Source organism: Oncorhynchus mykiss, chromosome 15 (assembly GCF_057628025.1).
Source record: "Oncorhynchus mykiss isolate SJ-2025 chromosome 15, ASM5762802v1, whole genome shotgun sequence".
NCBI classification, from domain to species: Eukaryota; Metazoa; Chordata; class Actinopteri; order Salmoniformes; family Salmonidae; genus Oncorhynchus; species Oncorhynchus mykiss.
Genome location: NC_143036.1, coordinates 65400648 through 65420069, shown reverse-complemented (window position 1 = coordinate 65420069; position 19422 = coordinate 65400648). Strand labels below are relative to the sequence as shown.

Sequence of the window (19422 nt, the reverse complement as noted above, 5' to 3'; positions counted from 1 at the left end):
GTCCTAGCCCATCTTTTTGCTCTGTTTCTATGGAGGCGACCCAGTTGTTTGTTATACACCGAACAAAAATATGAACGCAACATGTAAAGTGTTTCACGAGCTGAAATGAAAGATCCCAGAATTGTTCCGTTAGTGAGCATTTCTCTTTGGCCAAGATGATCCATCCACCTGACAGGTGTGGCATATCAAGAAGCTGATTAAACAGCATGATCATTATACAGTTTCACCTTGTGCTGGGGACAATACAAGGCCACTCTAAAATGTGTCAAGATCTGTTTCTGTAAAAGAAAAAGCCCACATTAAATCTTAGCTTCATATCAAGCTCATTCATATGTTTTCAAACGTTACATCCTTGTCAATCTGAATTACAAAAGGTATTTGTATGCAGGGACTAATTTGATTATAGAACCATCTAATGATTGAAGATGTAATCAATCTGAGACAATCTTACGAGAACATGATGAACTATATGTATTTGGTTTTGCCCGCGTTAAGTATGAGTTTTAAATCAGTAAGGGCTTTCTGCACAGCTGCAAAATCCCACTGTCACAGCTAGGTCAGCAGTCAGGGCTGTTACATAATAGTATCATCCGCATATAGATGATTTAAAAAAAATTTTTTTTTACAAATTGACCAATAACATTTACAGTGGGAGAAAAAGTATTTAGTCAGCCACCAATTGTGCAAATTCTCCCACTTAAAAATATGAGAGAGGCCTGTCATTGTCATCATAGGTACACTTCAACTATGACAGACAAAATGAGAAAAAAAATCCAGAAAATCACATTGTAGGATTTTTTATGAATTTATTTGCAAATTATGGTGGAAAATAAGTATTTTTTAAGTGGGAGAACTTGCACAATTGGTGGCGTCAGCAATAACATATCATTACATCATTAAAAAATAATTAAACAAAAACATTGGTGTAATAATTGGCAAGTATCTTCTAAACTATGCTGATGTGGTATACAAAAACATTTATTCTAAAATGGAAATAGGCCTATATGGTTCTTCTTCCTCTTCTGTAAATACTTTGTATGTTTTTAAACACAATACCTGTCCAGATGCAAAGCAATATCGACAGAAGTAAAACAAAAGATGTTATGACCTCAACATTAATTCAAAGTTACAATCACTTCAGCCCCCCAAAGCAAGTCCTCATATGGACCTCAAACAAATGTCTGATTTAAATGGATGTGATCTTCTAACATTGTATTAACTATTTTGATGAGCAGGTTACTGACTATTACATCTGTTAATGAGAAATCATGCTGCGCTCAAACATCAGACACATGTACTCTACAGATGGGAGGAGCTATTGGAAGGACAGGCTCATCATATTGGCTGAAATAGAATGCATGTTGTGTTGAATTGATTCCATTCCAGCCATTACAATTATGCCATGCTCCTATTGCTCCTCCCACCAGCCTCCTCTGCACTACATACACTATCTACATGAAGTATAATACCCATTTTATCTGTAATTAATTCCATGGTGCCATATCATTTATGTCCCTCTCCCTGATTCCACCATAGAGGTTAAAACCAATCCACTCCCTCACATCTGACCTAGTACAGGGTATTTCAGGTAGTGAAACTGTTCAACTGCTAGACTGGTAGCTGTGGGAGTGAAACTGAGATTTACATAGACAGGGCTGGGTGGTTCTGCTTGTCCCAGAATAGAGCAGCAATGTCACCAGATGTTCACTCTGTTCCCAGGGGGTTGGAGGTGGAGAAGACTATATCTTGAAGATGTGATGGTTTTAATATTAAGTGGACAAATGTATTGAATTTAAGCAAAATACATGAATGATCATATCATATTTGATCATATCGATCAAATGTTCAAATGCATTAGACTAAGTCTATATATCAAGCATGTTAAAAACTGCTCCAAGAAAGATGAATAAGGAGTTCCATCTACTACATGTGGCTAGATCTCTCCTGTTAATCTGTTAACATTGTAGTATCTAGACCTCTCCTGTTAATCTGTTAACATTGTAGTATCTAGACCTCTCCTGTTAATCTGTTAACATTGTAGTATCTAGACCTCTCCTGTTAATCTGTTAACATTGTAGTATCTAGACATCTCCTGTTAATCTGATAACATTGTAGTATCTAGACCTCTCCTGTTAATCTGTTAACATTGTAGTATCTAGACCTCTCCTGTTAATCTGTTAACATTGTAGTATCTAGACCTCTCCTGTTAATCTGTTAACATTGTAGTATCTAGACCTCTCCTGTTAATCTGTTAACATTGTCGTATCTAGACCTCTCCTGTGAAAATAGTAGTATTTTGTGTTAGTATGAACAACTGGTTGATGACGATTTGCTTAGAACATAAATAACTAAACAATGAGGTTTAGATCTGATAGTTTCATAGAAACTGTGAATCCGGCTTGATTAATATGTTGCTGTATCATTCAACAACATTTAAGATTAAAGTCTATTTGGGTTTATTTAAAGAGACAATGAAAATATTTGTTCCAAAAGGAAATCTTTATTTTCATGTATTCATCAAAGCAAACATTCCTACAGCATCTAATTGTAATAAAACAGAACACATCAAATCTAACAATGATACAGCCTCAGTCTACAGAGATGATTGACACATGAACTCAAGCAAAGCCCTCTGTTTGTCTACATGTCAGAGATCAATAAGACAGAGAACATCTGATCTCAGAACAGAGTCAAAGCAGAGGAACCAGCAGCCTCTCTCCACAGGGGTGTGTGACTGAGGGGTCCTATCCAGAACAGTCAGCCTTCCTCAGGGTCTTAGTGACCGGATTCTGGGATTTCTGCTGGGCTTCACAGGTCACCTCTCCTGCCTTGGTCCACTCCTGGCCAGTGAGAGTCAGGGTGCTGCTCCAGCTGTACAGACCATCCTTCTCCAGGACCCCGGGACTGGTCTCCTGGTTCTTGTTGGTCCCGTCCACTTTCCAACTCATAGTCCAGTCTGAGGGGAAGCCCTTGTTGGCCAGACACGTCAGTGTGGCTGTTGTTGTACTGGACAGCTCCTCGCTAGAGGGGGGCAGGACGGTGAGGGTGGGGGCACTGTTACCTGGAACAAACAGAAGACATCAACTGCAACTACTATGTTTAAAAGACTTATAAAAGCAATAGACATACAAATACACTGATTTGGAAATGCCTTTTAAATATAATGTAGTTAGATTGGTAAAGGTTTGAAGAAAACACAAAACATAATATGATAGATATACAAAGCAGAATTATGAACAATATGAGTCAAGTGTAAGTGGTTAACTTTAGCGTTACTATTATGTCAGATATTTTAGGATTGTTTCTGATCAGAATACTCAGAACATCTACAGTATATCAAGATAATCCAGAGGTTGTATACAAACATAAGACTCTTTCACAAAGCAACAATAACCTCAATAACCAACACTTTAAGAGTTATAAAGTCTGCTCTCAAACAAATCAGATACAAAAAATCCTACTATTTAACATTTTGATTGAATAAAATATTATTTGAAAGACTCAGTGTAAAACAATAGAAAAATGCAATGTATTTAAAATAAAGATTTATAAAATCGTACTATATTTAAGCAAGTAAAAAAAAAATGTAATCAGAAAGAAATATGAAGATATCTTGTTACTTACTTCCAACATCTAGTCTGGTTCCGCTACCAAAAGTGTACCACAGTGATACAATCCCTATTACTGCTGGTACAAAAACCTTCTGACTATTGGGGAAGCTGAATTTCTTTAGACTGTGGTTCAAATATCTAACTCTAATATGGTATGAAGACTTGCCAAATATTGTTTTATCTTCTACATTTGAAAGGAAGTGTTTATTGTTTCTTTTTTTTAAACCTACTGTTGATTGTATAGTTTCGACTCGGTGCCGTGTGTTTATTCATACAACTAGTCTAAGATGTAGGCTAATCTCTAACATCTTTCAAAAATGCAAGTCAAATTTGATTAGATGTAATAACATTTATATTCTAATTGACCATAGTCTGTGAAGGCCTTGTACTGCTGGCCTTGTGTATTTTTTGTATTTAAATCCTCAATATTGAGGTTAAATGTTTAGAGAAATTGAAACATGACATAAAAACGTGAATAAAACAGTTAATTTGGTGTTTACTTACTTCCAACATCAAGTCTGGTGCCACTACCAAAAGTCCACCACAGTGATACAATCACTATTACTGCTGGTACAAAAACCTCTCTGTGTTGTGATGCTGCAGCTGTTACAGTGAAGATCACTCATACATAAACATAATCAACACTAATACACTTTAACATCTTCCAGGTAGAACAAACACTTCATATTAGCTGTTTCTGGGTAATATAAATATGAATTGTATCTTAAATCCAGATATGAGTATTTTTTTCCTTCCTCTGTGTATCAGGTGTTCTCCTAGTCTGTAGATACAGTCCAGCATTAGATCAGTGTTGCTAGTATTCCTCCATATTGTCCATATGAAAGACAACAGCAGCAGCAGTAGTGATAGTGATCCATGTTGTATATTCCTTTATTAAACATGTTGATCTCAGATTGAACAGTGGTGGTAAAGTCACAGAGGACAGACAACACTACCAGAGGAATCCTACCAGCTTTAGTTTAGAGAAGTGTTCACTAACTGATTAGAGGAACTTACATGAGAGACCAAGCATGAGTGAACAGACAGTTCATTATATCTTATGTGGCAGGGTCTACAGACAATCACAATCACGGATTACAAAAAGAAAACCAGCCGTGTTGCGAACATCGACGCCTTGCTCCCAGACAAATTAAACAATCTCTTTCCTCACTTTGAGGACAATACAGTGCAGCTGACACGGCCCGCTACCAAAGCCTGTGGGCTCTCCTTCTCTGTGGCCAATGTGAGTAAAACATTTACACATGTTAACCCTCGCAAGGCTGCCGGCCCATCCCTAGCCGTCTCCTCAGAGCATGCACAGACCAACTGGCTGGTGTGTTTACAGACATATTCAATCAATCCCTATCCCAGTCTGTTGTCCCCACATGCTTCAAGATGGCCACCATTTTTCCTGTTCCCAAGAAAACTAAGGTAACTGAACTAAATGACTATCGCCCCGTCGTCATGAAGTGCTTTGAGAGACTAGTCAAGGATCATATCACCTCCACCCTACCTGACACCCTAGACCCACTCCGATTTGCTTACCGCCCCAATAGGTCAACAGACGATGCCATCACACTGCACACTGCCCTATCCCATTTGGACAAGAGGAATACCTATGCAAGAATGCTGTTCATTGACTACACCTCAGCATTCAACTCTATAGTACCCTCCAAACTCATCATTAAGTTTGAGACTCTGGGTCTCGACCCCGCCCTGTGCAACTGGTTCCTGGACTTTCTGACGGGCCACCCCCCAGGTGGTGAAGGTAGGAAATAACATATCCACTCCGCTGATCCTCAACACTGGGCCCCCACAAGGGTGCGTTCTGAGCCCTCTCCTGTACTCCCTGTTCACCCATGACTGCTTATCCATGCAGATGACACTACAGTGATAGGCTTGGTTACCAACAACAACGAGACGGCCTACAGGGAGGAGGTGAGGGGCCTCGGAGTGTGGTGTCAGGAAAATAACCTCTCACTCAACGTCAACAAAACAAAAGAGTTTATCGTGGACTTCAAGAAACAGCAGAGTGAGCACCCCCCCCCCCCCTCCGTTCCTCGGTGTACACATCACGGACAAACTAAAATGGTATACCCACACAGACAGAGGCTGAAGAAATATGGCTTGTCACCAAAAACACTCACAAACTTTTACAGATGCACAATCAAGAGCATCCTGTCGAGCTGTATCACCGCCTGGTACAGCAACTATAGAGGGTAGTACGGTCTGCACAATGCATCACCATGGGCAAACTACCTGCTCTCCTGGACACCTACACCACCTGATGTCACAGGAAGGCCAAAAAGATTATCAAGGACAACAACCACCCGAGCCACTGCCTGTTCACCCTGCTATCATCCAGAAGGCGAGGTCAGTACAGGTGCATCAAAGCAGGGACCGAGAGACTGAAAAACAGCTTCTATCTCAAGGCCATCAGTCTGTTAAACAGCCATCACTAACAGAGAGGCTGCTGCCAACATACAGACTCAATCTCTGGCCACTATAATAAATGGATCACTAGTCACTTTAAATAACGCCACTTTAATAATGTTTACATATCCTACATTACTCATCTCATATGTATATACTGTATTTTATACTATCTACTGCATCTTGCCTACGCCGCACAACCATCGCTCATCCATATATTTATACATACATATTCTTAGTCATTCCTTTATATTTGTATGTATAAGGTAGTCGTTGTGATTTTGTTAGATTACTTGTTAGATATTTCTGCACTGTCGGAACTAGAAGCACAAGCATTTCGCTACACTCGCATTAACATCTGCTAACCATGTGTACGTGATGAATAAAATGTGATTTGATTTGATCATTATCAGAATCAAAACATAATGGTGGTGTGACATAAAAGTTACCATACATTAGTGATCTGAGTAAACAGTTGCTGTTTGATGTTATGAAGGATACGATACTTTAATAATTGAAGCCGACTTGGAAACTGAAATAGATTTGAAACATAATTTGCATAATGCATCTCCCTGCTGCTCTAAGAGCGTTTATATCCCTGTGAGTTGAACACTTCATGACTGAGAGCTATCCTTCATGAACCCACAACAACCATGACTTTTATCACCATCTTCATCTGGACACTTGTTTTCTGCTTTCAAGGTTACAATATTCATAATATATTGTTGAAGATAAATTGAATCTACGGTTTATACATGTTCAGCATATCAACGTTAATATTTATATTCAGAACGATTCATTACTATATGTAATATTTCATTCATATAAATGTTTTTATTTTATTTTTCAGAATCCAGAGGACAGTACGTTGTGACACAGACTCCTGCAGTGAAAGCTGTTCTCCCAGGACAGACAGTCTCTCTGAAATGTAAAACCAGCAGTGATGTGCATGTGAATGTGAATGGTAATAACTACCTAGCCTGGTACCAACAGAAACCTGGAGGAGCTCCTAAACTCCTTATTTACTATACTACAACACTTCAGTCTGGGACTCCATCTAGATTCAGTGGTAGTGGATCTGGGAGTGACTTCACTCTGACCATCAGTGGAGTCCAGGCTGAAGATGCAGGAGATTACTACTGTCAGAGTTTACACACAAACTGGCTTGTTAGCACAGTGTGTAGTAGAGCTGAACAACAATAGAGTCAAACTAGAGCTATGTCTAGAAGACCTTAGATCATAACTGATCACTAAATGTTTCTCCTCACCATTAACTACATGTTGACTCTGTTGAGTAACTCAAGGAAAACCATCAACCAATCTGAATATAGATGATGTGCAATGATGACTTGTGTTTTGAATAGCTAGAATTTAATCAACATGATTCAAACACATACAATAAAGCCTCTAAACACTACCCAGACATCCTCCCTCACACCACTGTCGTAGTTCCAGAGAGCAGCAGGTGAAGCAGGAGACTGGACACGTCAGAGCTCTGGAGATCTCCCCTTTCTATCAGAGTCATTCAGCAGCATCACAGTCCCCACACAGACTGCAGTCACTGACCCTGACCACTGGAGGGAGACAGAACGCAGATACCATCTGGTCTAATAACATGGTAATAACAATATGCGTCATTTGTAGATGTCTGTAATAAAGCACTTAGAGCACTTAAATCAAACCCATGTAAATTATTACATAGCTACCATGTTTCTACATCACACAATATTTACTAATAAAGTCTGACTGTCCAGGAAGACTATTTACATACAGTATAAGACAATTTGCATAGACAGCACATGCTTCAGGGGTCTGGGAGGGTTTATAGTCCTGTGAGTTTAACACTTCATGACTGAGGACTGTCCTTCATGACAACAGAACTTCAATGATGACTTTCATCATGAGCTTTGTGTGGATACTGACTTTCTTAATACAGGGTAAGATTTTTGAATTTAATGCTCCAAAATTAACTTTGTTATCGAATTATGTAATCTAAATATTAACTCTGCCTTAAAATTCAGACAAAAACATGTTCGAAATACAATATTCTTAAATGTCTCTGTTTCAGAATCCAGAGGACAGGTCACTGTGACTCAGACTCCTGCAGTGAAAACTGTTCTCCCAGAACAGACAGTTATTATAAACTGTAAAACCAGTGCAGATGTAGCAGATGCTTGTTCTGGGGATCACAACTGTATGGCCTGGTACCACCAGAAACCTGGAGGAGCTCCTAAACTCCTTATTTACTATGCTACAACACTTCAGTCTGGGACTCCATCTAGATTCAGCGGCAGTGGATCTCATAGTGACTTCACTCTGACCATCAGTGGAGTCCAGGCTGAAGATGCAGGAGATTACTACTGTCAGAGTTACCACAGTGGTGATGTGTTCACACAGTGATACAGAGTCGTACAAAAACCTCCCTCAGTCAGACTGCACAGTGACTGTACTGCTACAGCTGGGTCCTACTGCAGGTGCTGAGGGGGAAGAGACAGTGACATGGAACAATGGTCACTGGAAGAGGTCAACTGGGACATGTGACAATATGGTTAGAAAGTAATCATTCAGATCACATGACCATCCACATCATCATCATCATCATAGTTACGACTTATAGTTTTTGTCATGGCCTTTAAGTGTATATAAAAGTTATTTGATGTTTTGAAACACAATACCTGTCCAGATGCAAATCAAGATCTACAGAAGTAAAACAAAAGATGTTATAACCTCAACATTAATTCAAAGTTACAATCACTTCAGCCCCCCAAAGCAAGTCCTCATATGGACCTCAACCAAATGTCTGATTTAAATGGATGTGATCTTCTAACATTATATTAACTATTTTAATGAGCAGGTTACTGACTGTTAGATCTGTTAATGAGACATGATGCTGGACTCACACATAAGACACATTTACACTACATACAGTTTCTACATAAAGTATAATACCCATTGTATCTGTCATTTATCTGTCATTTATCTGTCATTTATCTGTCATTTATCTGTCATTACAGAGCCGTAAAAAAACCTCCCTCAGTCAGACTGTACAGTGACTGTATTCATACAGCTGGGACCTACTGCAGGTGCTGAGGGGAGGAGATGATCCAGTACAATGACACAGTGTGTAGTAGAGCTGAACAACAATATCTGTCTGATAACTCTAAGCTGTTAGATCATATTCAGTCATTATCCCATGTGTTCCTTACTGCATTTTGACTCATTATTATTGAGTATCTCATGGAGAACCATGAAACCATCTATCTACAAAAAGGTTCAAATCTGGTATCTTCTTAAACAGAGGATAGCAGCAATGACTTTGTACATTTAACAGCTCACTAAAAAGCTTACCTGCACACACATCTTACCTGCACACACATCTTACCTGCACACACATCTTACCTGCACACACATCTTACCTGCACACACATCTTACCTGCACACACATCTTACCTGCACACACATCTTACCTGCACACACATCTTACCTGCACACACATCTTACCTGCACACACATCTTACCTGCACACACATCTTACCTGCACACACATCTTACCTGCACACACATCTTACCTGCACACACTAGACACTCTACCATGATGCTGTTAGATTAGTAACCAACACAATACCTCTAACACATCACTGTATATTGTCTCAGTTAGCAGGATGGCCATCCTTAAGTCCTTCTGTTCACCTGATTTAGAATTCCTCACAATCAAATGTCGACCGCATTATCTACCAAGGGAATTCTCTTCGATTATAATCACAGCCGTGTATATTCCCCCCCAAGCAGATGGCTCTGAACAAACTTTATTTGACTCTTTGCAAACTGGAATCCATTTATCCGGAGGCTGCATTCATTGTAGCTGGGGATTTTAACAAGGCTAATCTGAAAACAAGACTCCCTAAATTTTATCAGCATATCGATTGCGCAACCAGGGCTGGAAAAACCTTGGATCACTGCTATTCTAACTTCCGCGACGCATATAAGGCCCTGCCCCGCCCCCCTTTCGGAAAAGCTGACCACGACTCCATTTTGTTGATCCCTGCCTACAGATAGAAACTAAAACAAGAAGCTCCCGCGCTGAGGTCTGTTCAACGCTGGACCGACCAATCTGATTCCACACTCCAAGACTGCTTCCATCACGTGGACTGGGATATGTTTCGTATTGCATCAGACAACAACATTGACAAATACGCTGATTCGGTGAGCGAGTTCATTAGAACGTGCGTTGAAGATGTCGTTCCCATAGCAACGATTAAAACATTCCCAAACCAGAAACCGTGGATTGATGGCAGCATTCGCGTGAAACTGAAAGCCCGAACCACTGCCGGAAACATGACCGAATACAAACAGTGTAACTATTCCCTCCGCAAGGCAATCAAACAAGCTAAGCGTCAGTATAGAGACAAAGTAGAATCTCAATTCAACGGCTCAGACACAAGAGGTATGTGGCAGGGTCTACAGTCAATCACGGATTACAAAAGAAAACCAGCCCCGTCACGGACCAGGATGTCTTGCTCCCAGGCAGACTAAATAACTTTTTTGCCCGCTTTGAGGACAATACAGTGCCACTGACACGGCCCGCAACTAAAACATGCGGACTCTCCTTCACTGCAGCCGACGTGAGGAAAACATTTAAACGTGTCAACCCTCGCAGGGCTGCAGGCCCAGACGGCATCCCCAGCCGCGCCCTCAGAGCATGCGCAGACCAGCTGGCTGGTGTGTTTACGGACATATTCAATCAATCCCTATCCCAGTCTGTTGTTCCCACATGCTTCAAGAGGGCCACCATTGTTCCTGTTCCCAACAAAGCTAAGGTAACTGAGCTAAACGACTAACGCCCCGTAGCACTCACTTCCGTCATCATGAAGTGCTTTGAGAGACTAGTCAAGGACCATATCACCTCCACCCTTCCTGACACCCTAGACCCACTCCAATTTGCTTACCGCCCAAATAGGTCCACAGACGATGCAATCTCAACCGCACTGCACACTGCCCTAACCCACCTGGACAAGAGGAATACCTATGTGAGAATGCTGTTCATCGACTACAGCTCGGCATTTAACACCATAGTGCCCTCCAAGCTCGTCATCAAGCTCGAGACCCTGGGTCTCGACCCCGCCCTGTGCAACTGGGTACTGGACTTCCTGACGGGCCGCCCCCAGGTGGTGAGGGTAGGCAACAACATTTCCACCCCGCTGATCCTCAACACTGGGGCCCCACAAGGGTGCTTTCTGAGCCCTCTCCTGTACTCCCTGTTCACCCACGACTGCGTGGCCACGCACGCCTCCAACTCAGTCATCAAGTTTGCGGACGACACAACAGTGGTAGGCTTGATTACCAACAACGACGAGACGGCCTACAGGGAGGAGGTGAGGGCCCTCGGAGTGTGGTGTCAGGAAAATAACCTCACACTCAACGTCAACAAATCTAAGGAGATGATTGTGGACTTCAGGAAACAGCAGAGGGAACACACACTATCCACATCGATGGAACCGTAGTGGAGAGGGTAGTAAGTTTTAAGTTCCTCGGCGTACACATCACAGACAAACTGAATTTGTCCACCCACACAGACAGCATCGTGAAGAAGGCGCAGCAGCGCCTCTTCAACCTCAGGAGGCTGAAGAAATTTGGCTTGTCACCAAAAGCACTCACAAACTTCTACAGATGCACAATTGAGAGCATCCTGTCGGGCTGTATCACCGCCTGGTACGGCAACTGCTCCGCCCACAACCGTAAGGCTATCCAGAGGGTAGTGAGGTCTGCACAACGCATCACCGGGGGCAAACTACCTGCCCTCCAGGACACCTACACCACCCGATGTCACAGGAAGGCCATAAAGATCATCAAGGACAACAACCACCCGAGCCACTGCCTGTTCACCCCGCTATCATCCAGAAGGCGAGGTCAGTACAGGTGCATCAAAGCTGGGACCGAGAGACTGAAAAACAGCTTCTATCTCAAGGCCATCAGACTGTTAAACAGCCACCACTAACATTGAGTGGCTGCTGCCAACACACTGACTCAACTCCAGCCACTTTAATAATGGGAATTGATGGGAAATTATGTAAAATATATCACTAGCCACTTTAAACAATGCTACCTAATATAATGTTTACATACCCTACATAATTCATCTCATATGTATATGTATATACTGTACTCTATATCATCTACTGCATCTTTATGTAATACATGCCACTTTAACTATGCCACTTTGTTTACATACTCATCTCATATGTATATACTCTACTCAATACCATCTGCTGTATCTTGCCTATGCCGGTCTGTACCATCACTCATTCATATATCTTTATGTACATATTCTTTATCCCCTTACACTTGTGTCTATAAGGTAGTAGTTTTGGAATTGTTAGCTAGATTACTTGTTGGTTATTACTGCATTGTCGGAACTAGAAGCACAAGCATTTCGCTACACTCGCATTAACATCTGCTAACCATGTGTATGTGACAAATAAAATTTGATTTGATTTAATTTGAGGTCACATATTCACTGATACATGTTTGTCTATGAGAACATCTTAGGGCAGCTGCCAATATATGTAAGAACTTTACCCTACAGAGTCATGGACATTACTGTCTGAGATCACAGAACTGTATTTCATGTAATGTTCTCAACACAAAAACTGAGTTTGGTAAGAGGGCTTTTAGCCTTGCTGCCCCATTATATTGGAACACCTTGCAAAAGGACTTGAAATTACATCATCTTATTCTGATTGATGATTTAAAATTCCAGATTGGAGGACTGCTGACCACAGACAGCATGTTTTTAAACCTGCTCTTTTAGTGTTTTAACTTCCATTCATTGTTATGTTTTATGTGGTGTTGTGTCTCATGTGTATACTGTATGGATGCTGCTGCCTTGACCAGGGCTCACTTGAACAATATGTCAATCTCAATGGGAATTTTCATGTTAAATAAAGGATAAATAAATACAATGAAATCTTAATATAAAGAGAACATACTGGGTTTCATCTTTTGTAATGATGGTGTACAGAGTCTCAATGTGTCTGGTCAGAGACAGAGGAGAGGATCTGAACTGAACTCAGTCAGGAACAGAGTAGCAGTCCTGCACAGTGGAGCCCCTCTTCTCTCAATGGCAGTCCAATAGTCCAGTAGTCCGCATTCAGTCCACACAGTTCACTGCACTAACACTACTTTGCCTGCAGGGGACAAAACAGGACAAATTAGTATTCCTCTTTTCCATAAATATCAATATGTTACCATACCATATTACCATAACACTATAACACTAATCAACAGACAAAGTCATATATGTTCTTTAGATACATTAATATGATTTTTTTCTTCATATTGTCTTCACTATTAATTATGGTTTTGTCTTGCTAAACAACATTGATAGTGATCATATGTTATGGTACTTAAACCAATAATAGTATTGTATTTAATACATTTGTATTCGCTTCATTTCTTTACATATTAATAGGACTTCTATGACTATTTGGTGACAATTGTAGGAGCAAGATCATCAGATTGTAATGGACTCTCAGTTGTAATCTGATGGATCCTTAGTGGTATAAGTTTACTGACTAATGGTGATGTGGAGAAGGCCAGAAGATGATTTGCATTGTGATGATGCTCTGCATCGACAGCACATGCTTCAGTGGTCTGGGAGTGTTTATATCCCTGTGAGTTGAACACTTCATGACTGAGAGCTGTCCTTCATGACAACAGAACCCACAACAACCATGACTTTTATCACCATCTTTATCTGGACACTTGCTTTCTGCTTCAAGGGTAAAGAAAATTCCATGTTTGTTTAATTATTATTATTTTTTTTTTCATTTGACCTTTATTTAACCAGGTAGGCTAGTTGAGAACAAGTTCTCATTTGCAACTGCGACCTGGCCAAGATAAAGCATAGCAGTATGAGCAGACAACACAGAGTTACACATGGAGTAAACAATAAACAAGTCAATAACACAGTAGAAAAAAACAAAGAAAAAAAAGAGAGTCTATATACATTGTGTTCAAAAGGCATGAGGAGGTAGGAGAATAATTACAATTTAGCAGATTAACACTGGAGTGATAAATGATCAGATGGTCATGTACAGGTAGAGATATTGGTGTTCAAAAGGCATGAGGAGGTAGGAGAATAATTACAATTTAGCAGATTAACACTGGAGTGATAAATGATCAGATGGTCATGTACAGGTAGAGATACTGGTGTTCAAAAGGCATGAGGAGGTAGGAGAATAATTACAATTTAGCAGATTAACACTGGAGTGATAAATGATCAGATGGTCATGTACAGGTAGAGATATTGGTGTGCAAAAGGCATGAGGAGGTAGGAGAATAATTACAATTTAGCAGATTAACACTGGAGTGATAAATGATCAGATGGTCATGTACAGGTAGAGATATTGGTGTGCAAAAGGCATGAGGAGGTAGGAGAATAATTACAATTTAGCAGATTAACACTGGAGTGATAAATGATCAGATGGTCATGTACAGGTAGAGATATTGGTGTGCAAAAGGCATGAGGAGGTAGGAGAATAATTACAATTTAGCAGATTAACACTGGAGTGATAAATGATCAGATGGTCATGTACAGGTAGAGATATTGGTGTGCAAAAGGCATGAGGAGGTAGGAGAATAATTACAATTTAGCAGATTAACACTGGAGTGATAAATGATCAGATGGTCATGTACAGGTAGAGATATTGGTGTGCAAAAGGCATGAGGAGGTAGGCGAATAATTACAATTTAGCAGATTAACACTGGAGTGATAAATGATCAGATGGTCATGTACAGGTAGAGATATTGGTGTTCAAAAGGCATGAGGAGGTAGGCAAATAATTACAATTTAGCAGATTAACACTGGAGTGATAAATGATCAGATGGTCATGTACAGGTAGAGATATTGGTGTTCAAAAGGCATGAGGAGGTAGGAGAATAATTACAATTTAGCAGATTAACACTGGAGTGATAAATGATCAGATGGTCATGTACAGGTAGAGATATTGGTGTGCAAAAGGCATGAGGAGGTAGGAGAATAATTACAATTTAGCAGATTAACACTGGAGTGATAAATGATCAGATGGTCATGTACAGGTAGAGATATTGGTGTTCAAAAGGCATGAGGAGGTAGGAGAATAATTACAATTTAGCAGATTAACACTGGAGTGATAAATGATCAGATGGTCATGTACAGGTAGAGATATTGGTGTTCAAAAGGCATGAGGAGGTAGGAGAATAATTACAATTTAGCAGATTAACACTGGAGTGATAAATGATCAGATGGTCATGTACAGGTAGAGATATTGGTGTGCAAAAGGCATGAGGAGGTAGGAGAATAATTACAATTTAGCAGATTAACACTGGAGTGATAAATGATCAGATGGTCATGTACAGGTAGAGATATTGGTGTGCAAAAGGCATGAGGAGGTAGGAGAATAATTACAATTTAGCAGATTAACACTGGAGTGATAAATGATCAGATGGTCATGTACAGGTAGAGATATTGGTGTTCAAAAGGCATGAGGAGGTAGGAGAATAATTACAATTTAGCAGATTAACACTGGAGTGATAAATGATCAGATGGTCATGTACAGGTAGAGATATTGGTGTGCAAAAGGCATGAGGAGGTAGGAGAATAATTACAATTTAGCAGATTAACACTGGAGTGATAAATGATCAGATGGTCATGTACAGGTAGAGATATTGGTGTTCAAAAGGCATGAGGAGGTAGGAGAATAATTACAATTTAGCAGATTAACACTGGAGTGATAAATGATCAGATGGTCATGTACAGGTAGAGATATTGGTGTGCAAAAGGCATGAGGAGGTAGGAGAATAATTACAATTTAGCAGATTAACACTGGAGTGATAAATGATCAGATGGTCATGTACAGGTAGAGATATTGGTGTTCAAAAGGCATGAGGAGGTAGGAGAATAATTACAATTTAGCAGATTAACACTGGAGTGATAAATGATCAGATGGTCATGTACAGGTAGAGATATTGGTGTGCAAAAGGCATGAGGAGGTAGGAGAATAATTACAATTTAGCAGATTAACACTGGAGTGATAAATGATCAGATGGTCATGTACAGGTAGAGATACTGGTGTGCAAAAGGCATGAGGAGGTAGGAGAATAATTACAATTTAGCAGATTAACACTGGAGTGATAAATGATCAGATGGTCATGTACAGGTAGAGATACTGGTGTGCAAAAGGCATGAGGAGGTAGGAGAATAATTACAATTTAGCAGATTAACACTGGAGTGATAAATGATCAGATGGTCATGTACAGGTAGAGATATTGGTGTGCAAAAGGCATGAGGAGGTAGGAGAATAATTACAATTTAGCAGATTAACACTGGAGTGATAAATGATCAGATGGTCATGTACAGGTAGAGATATTGGTGTTCAAAAGGCATGAGGAGGTAGGAGAATAATTACAATTTAGCAGATTAACACTGGAGTGATAAATGATCAGATGGTCATGTACAGGTAGAGATATTGGTGTGCAAAAGGCATGAGGAGGTAGGAGAATAATTACAATTTAGCAGATTAACACTGGAGTGATAAATGATCAGATGGTCATGTACAGGTAGAGATATTGGTGTTCAAAAGGCATGAGGAGGTAGGAGAATAATTACAATTTAGCAGATTAACACTGGAGTGATAAATGATCAGATGGTCATGTACAGGTAGAGATATTGGTGTTCAAAAGGCATGAGGAGGTAGGAGAATAATTACAATTTAGCAGATTAACACTGGAGTGATAAATGATCAGATGGTCATGTACAGGTAGAGATATTGGTGTGCAAAAGGCATGAGGAGGTAGGAGAATAATTACAATTTAGCAGATTAACACTGGAGTGATAAATGATCAGATGGTCATGTACAGGTAGAGATATTGGTGTGCAAAAGGCATGAGGAGGTAGGAGAACAATTACAATTTAGCAGATTAACACTGGAGTGATAAATGATCAGATGGTCATGTACAGGTAGAGATATTGGTGTTCAAAAGGCATGAGGAGGTAGGAGAATAATTACAATTTAGCAGATTAACACTGGAGTGATAAATGATCAGATGGTCATGTACAGGTAGAGATATTGGTGTTCAAAAGGCATGAGGAGGTAGGAGAATAATTACAATTTAGCAGATTAACACTGGAGTGATAAATGATCAGATGGTCATGTACAGGTAGAGATATTGGTGTGCAAAAGGCATGAGGAGGTAGGAGAATAATTACAATTTAGCAGATTAACACTGGAGTGATAAATGATCAGATGGTCATGTACAGGTAGAGATATTGGTGTTCAAAAGGCATGAGGAGGTAGGAGAATAATTACAATTTAGCAGATTAACACTGGAGTGATAAATGATCAGATGGTCATGTACAGGTAGAGATATTGGTGTGCAAAAGGCATGAGGAGGTAGGAGAATAATTACAATTTAGCAGATTAACACTGGAGTGATAAATGATCAGATGGTCATGTACAGGTAGAGATATTGGTGTTCAAAAGGCATGAGGAGGTAGGAGAATAATTACAATTTAGCAGATTAACACTGGAGTGATAAATGATCAGATGGTCATGTACAGGTAGAGATATTGGTGTGCAAAAGGCATGAGGAGGTAGGAGAATAATTACAATTTAGCAGATTAACACTGGAGTGATAAATGATCAGATGGTCATGTACAGGTAGAGATACTGGTGTGCAAAAGGCATGAGGAGGTAGGAGAATAATTACAATTTAGCAGATTAACACTGGAGTGATAAATGATCAGATGGTCATGTACAGGTAGAGATACTGGTGTGCAAAAGGCATGAGGAGGTAGGAGAATAATTACAATTTAGCAGATTAACACTGGAGTGATAAATGATCAGATGGTCATGTACAGGTAGAGATATTGGTGTGCAAAAGGCATGAGGAGGTAGGCGAATAATTACAATTTAGCAGATTAACACTGGAGTGATAAATGATCAGATGGTCATGTACAGGTAGAGATACTGGTGTGCAAAAGGCATGAGGAGGTAGGAGAATAATTACAATTTAGCAGATTAACACTGGAGTGATAAATGATCAGATGGTCATGTACAGGTAGAGATACTGGTGTGCAAAAGGCATGAGGAGGTAGGAGAATAATTACAATTTAGCAGATTAACACTGGAGTGATAAATGATCAGATGGTCATGTACAGGTAGAGATATTGGTGTGCAAAAGGCATGAGGAGGTAGGAGAATAATTACAATTTAGCAGATTAACACTGGAGTGATAAATGATCAGATGGTCATGTACAGGTAGAGATATTGGTGTTCAAAAGGCATGAGGAGGTAGGAGAATAATTACAATTTAGCAGATTAACACTGGAGTGATAAATGATCAGATGGTCATGTACAGGTAGAGATATTGGTGTTCAAAAGGCATGAGGAGGTAGGAGAATAATTACAATTTAGCAGATTAACACTGGAGTGATAAATGATCAGATGGTCATGTACAGGTAGAGATATTGGTGTGCAAAAGGCATGAGGAGGTAGGAGAATAATTACAATTTAGCAGATTAACACTGGAGTGATAAATGATCAGATGGTCATGTACAGGTAGAGATATTGGTGTTCAAAAGGCATGAGGAGGTAGGAGAATAATTACAATTTAGCAGATTAACACTGGAGTGATAAATGATCAGATGGTCATGTACAGGTAGAGATATTGGTGTTCAAAAGGCATGAGGAGGTAGGAGAATAATTACAATTTAGCAGATTAACACTGGAGTGATAAATGATCAGATGGTCATGTACAGGTAGAGATATTGGTGTTCAAAAGGCATGAGGAGGTAGGAGAATAATTACAATTTAGCAGATTAACACTGGAGTGATAAATGATCAGATGGTCATGTACAGGTAGAGATATTGGTGTGCAAAAGGCATGAGGAGGTAGGAGAATAATTACAATTTAGCAGATTAACACTGGAGTGATAAATGATCAGATGGTCATGTACAGGTAGAGATATTGGTGTTCAAAAGGCATGAGGAGGTAGGAGAATAATTACAATTTAGCAGATTAACACTGGAGTGATAAATGATCAGATGGTCATGTACAGGTAGAGATATTGGTGTGCAAAAGGCATGAGGAGGTAGGAGAATAATTACAATTTAGCAGATTAACACTGGAGTGATAAATGATCAGATGGTCATGTACAGGTAGAGATACTGGTGTGCAAAAGGCATGAGGAGGTAGGAGAATAATTACAATTTAGCAGATTAACACTGGAGTGATAAATGATCAGATGGTCATGTACAGGTAGAGATACTGGTGTGCAAAAGGCATGAGGAGGTAGGAGAATAATTACAATTTAGCAGATTAACACTGGAGTGATAAATGA

The 19422-nt window shown here is 39.9% G+C and overlaps 1 pseudogene across 1 annotated transcript; it reads right to left on the bottom strand.

Moving 5' to 3' along the window:
* Window positions 1-2480: 2480 nt before the first annotated feature.
* Window positions 2481-9638, bottom strand: LOC110490537 (Ig kappa-b4 chain C region pseudogene; annotated as a pseudogene). Its single transcript, XR_016486431.1, has 3 exons — window positions 9614-9638; window positions 4116-4232; window positions 2481-3061 (listed from the first exon to the last, which is right to left on the bottom strand). The product of XR_016486431.1 is annotated as an Ig kappa-b4 chain C region pseudogene (transcript).
* Between the last annotated feature and the right edge of the window lie 9784 nt (window positions 9639-19422).